Raw genomic sequence first — 4,032 nt, forward strand, 5'->3', positions numbered from 1 at the left:
GGACAAGCCCATGGCCACTGGGGTCAGAGGACAGACAGGGGAGGGCTGGTACCTGGTCACCTTTAATGTTGCCACCGTCCCACTGACCAGAGCCCAGGTACACAGGGAGCTCTGTGAATCCTAAAAGTTCAGGAAGTGCCTGTCCAGTGAGGCTCCGGTGTTGAACATCGACCTATAAACCAGGAGGTCACTGTTCCATTCCCAGACAGGGTACATGCCCAGGATGCAGGAAACATCCCCAGTGAGGGGCATGCAGGAGGCAGCCAATCAATGATTCTCTGTCATCATTGATGTTTCTATCTCTATCTCCCTCTCCCTTACTCTCTAAAATCAATAAGAAAAATACTTTAATAAATAAATAAATACATAAAAATGTTTCAAGTTGGATTCCTTGTAGAATCATATATGCGAGGCAACTAACTGATCAATATTTTTCTCTCACATCAATGTTTCTCTCTGTCACGTTTACTTTCCCTCTAAAAACCAATAAAATATTGTCAAAGGATCATTTTAAAAAGGAATATTTATATCTATATATGTACTATCTATATCTACTAGTATATCCATATCCACATCCATATCCATACCCATTCCCATACCTATATCTATATCTATATCCATATCTATATCTATATCTATACCTATAATCTATATCTATCAATATCCTTGGATATCTATATCTATAACTATCTATATCTACCAGTATATCTATATCTATATCTATATCTATATCTATCTATATCATCTATATCTACATCTATATAACTATCTATATCTACCAGTATATCTATATCTATATCTATATCTATATCTATCTATATCTATCAATATCCCTCCCTGAAGAGGCACACTGATTTGATCCCTAAGGGTTCACTGATTGTTCCCACATCCTACTTCATAATCACCTCCTGCAGCACATATCCTACTGTGGAAGAAGAAGTCCCTGGACACTGTGACCAGGACCCCAAGGAGGGCCTGGTTCTCTGAGGGCACAGTCAGCACCTCCTTTCAAAAGAAGCCCCAGAGGCCGGGACTTCTCCTCACCTCTTACCCTTTGTGCAGACACTTCTCATATGCTAAGGACCACATGGTGACCACAGACACACAGTTGGCGTCCACTTAAAATCACCCTTGAGAATACTTTCTGGGTAAATGCATGTTCTCACTGCTTCCCAAAATCACATGAAGTGTACAACTAAAATAGAGAACAACCATCATTCTGGACTAGGGAGGTAAAGAACAAAGCACATGGAGACTGGTAGGAAGGGGGGAGATGGAGAATGAGCTAGTCATACACCCACATGTGGTGTGTGCGTAATCGGGGGGGATATTTCAGCTGTGGGAGTCTTATGTGAGAAGCAAAGGTTCCCAGCCCCACACAAGACCCCAACCCAAAGGTTTCAGAACTGGAAACAGAAGTCCTCAGAACTTCAGGTTGTAAAAACCAGAAACAAATATCACTGAGTGACATGGAGGCAGCTTGAGACCCAGGCTGCTCCTCTTAAAGGGCCAGCACAGGGACCTACAGGATCCAACTCCCTCTGAGCTCCACCTGTAGGTGGTGAAATTGGGGAATCCAGGGACATACAGGGAAGAACTGGGTTGTCTGGCATTTAGGGCAGGAACTTCGGGTGACTTTCTCCGAGACAGGGCTGCTCCTAGGGAGTCATTGTTTCTGTGCTGGGACTTCCCCCATCACATAGCTGCCTCAAAGCCATGTCTGAGGTTCCATCAGTGTGGCTCACACAGTTTTCTCTGCCCTGGTGATTCTCTGAGAACTCACCCCATCCAAATTGCAGCCCCATCCAAGCAGTTTGCAGCAGCTTTTCCATATGAATAACTTGTCCTGTCTCAGGCTTCAGAGTCTCCTAAAATCTCACAAACAAGCAGAAGCTGGCATCCCCATGCCCCAAACCTATCAATAAGAGGCCCAAGGCCTGGCATTGGCACCAGCCTGCCTTGCTTCACAACTTGTCCTCACCTGGGCACTTCCAAGCCCACTACAAGTAGCAGCCACCTGCAGATCCCCTGTAGCTCCTGGTTGGTGGCCCTAGGCAGTGACTGACTTTGCACGTTCCAGGAGGCCCTAGAGCTCGTTCAACAGGTGGACTCCTTCAGACCAGACCAGATTACAACTCCACACATCCAGAAGGAGGAGAAGGAGGAAGAGGAGGAGGAGGAGGAGGAAAAGAAATAAGAGGAAGAAGAAGAAGGAGGAGGAGGAGGAGGAGGAGAAGGAGGGAGGAGGAGGAACTGAGAAACCCTTATATTTTTTAAAAAATAAAAATAAGAAAATAATGGCAATAAATACATACCTATCAATAACTGAATCTAAGAACCAAAAAAAAACGAACATGGTATCTAATGAACAAAATAAACTGATGAATAAAATAGAACCTGAGGCATGAAAAGATGGAACAGATTGACATATCTCAGAGGGAAAGGGGAAGGGAAGGCTGGAAAGTGATTAACCCAAGAACATACATGCACATATGCATTACCTATGGACCCAGAGAGGAGGGTGGTGAAATCCTCAGGGTGAAATAGGAGGGGTAATATGGGGGAAAAAGTGAGACATCAGTAATACTCTCAATACTAAATATTTTTAAAAATTAGATAAGGAAAATCAATATCACGCAGAAAGAATCAAAAATAAAAATGAACCAAAATTAATAAAATCAAAACAGAAAAATGATAGAGAAAATGAATGATACCAACAGCTGAATCTTTGAAAAGGTCAATAAAAACTAATAAAATGCTAACAAGACTGGCAATGAGACAAATGACCAATATCAGAAATTAATTAATTAATACACATTCCCCAATGCATTCTTATGAGACTGGCATTCTTTGTGCAGTCAGTAGAAAGAAATAGTAAACTGCACACTGAAATCTGTTAACATATGTATTAAAACCTTTAACAAAATATTAGCAAATCTTACCAGCAATATAAGAAAATGGTACTGCATCAGGAGAAAGCAGGAATTATCACAATTCAAAGCTGATTCAATATTTTAAAAAATATTTTTACTGATTACAGAGAGGAAGGGGGATAGAAACATCAATGATGAGAATCATTGATTGGTTGCCTCCTGCATGTTCTCTACTGGGGATTGAGCCCCCAATCTACTTCCTGAATGTGCCCTACTGGGGATATAGCCCCCAAACCGGGCATATGACATTGAACGCAATCAAACCTGGGACCGTTCAGTCTGCAGTCCAACGCTCTATCCACTCAGCCCAACCAGCTAGGGTAAGCTGATTCAATATTTTAAAATTAATCAGTTGATTCCAGCAGGTCAACTGTGTAAGAAGAAAATCCACATGGTCGTATAAATTGATACAAAAACGTGTGTGACAAAGCACAGCATTCATTCATAATAAAAACGCTTAGTGAATTTGGGATAAAAGGGCACTTCCTCAAACTGATCATGGGACTCCTGTAGCTACTATCATATTTCATTGTGGGAAGTTAAATGATTGCCCCTCAGATGGGGCCAAAGTAAAAATGGCCCACCCTTACCACTTATATTCAACATTGTACTTAATGTTTTAACAAGTGAAATAAGACAAGAAAAATACATTGGAGACATTAAAATGTGAATAAAAGACACAAGGTGTCCTTACTTGCACGTGACATATTTATCTAAGAAAAAAATCGAAAGAATCAACTCCAAAATGTCCTAGAATTAATTTGTGATTTTAGCAAAATCATGGGTAAATACACAAAAATGATACTATTTCTATACACTAGGCAAGTATAAATGGAACCCAAAAGTAAATATAGTCTGGCTGGTGAGGCTCAGTGGTTGACAATCAACCTAATAACCAGGAGGTCATGGGTGGATACCTGGTCAGGGCATATGCCAGGGTTGCGGGCTTGATCTCCTGTGTGGGGTAAGCAGGTGGCAGTCAATCAATCAATGAGTCTCTCTTATCATTGATGTTTCTATCTCTCTCTCCCACTCCGTTCCTCTCAAGAGAAAGAAAGACAAAAAGAAAGAAGGAAGGAAGGCAGGAAGGAAGGGAGGA

The sequence above is a fragment of the Myotis davidii genome, unplaced genomic scaffold (assembly GCF_000327345.1).
Source record: "Myotis davidii unplaced genomic scaffold, ASM32734v1 scaffold953, whole genome shotgun sequence".
Lineage (NCBI taxonomy): Eukaryota > Metazoa > Chordata > Mammalia > Chiroptera > Vespertilionidae > Myotis > Myotis davidii.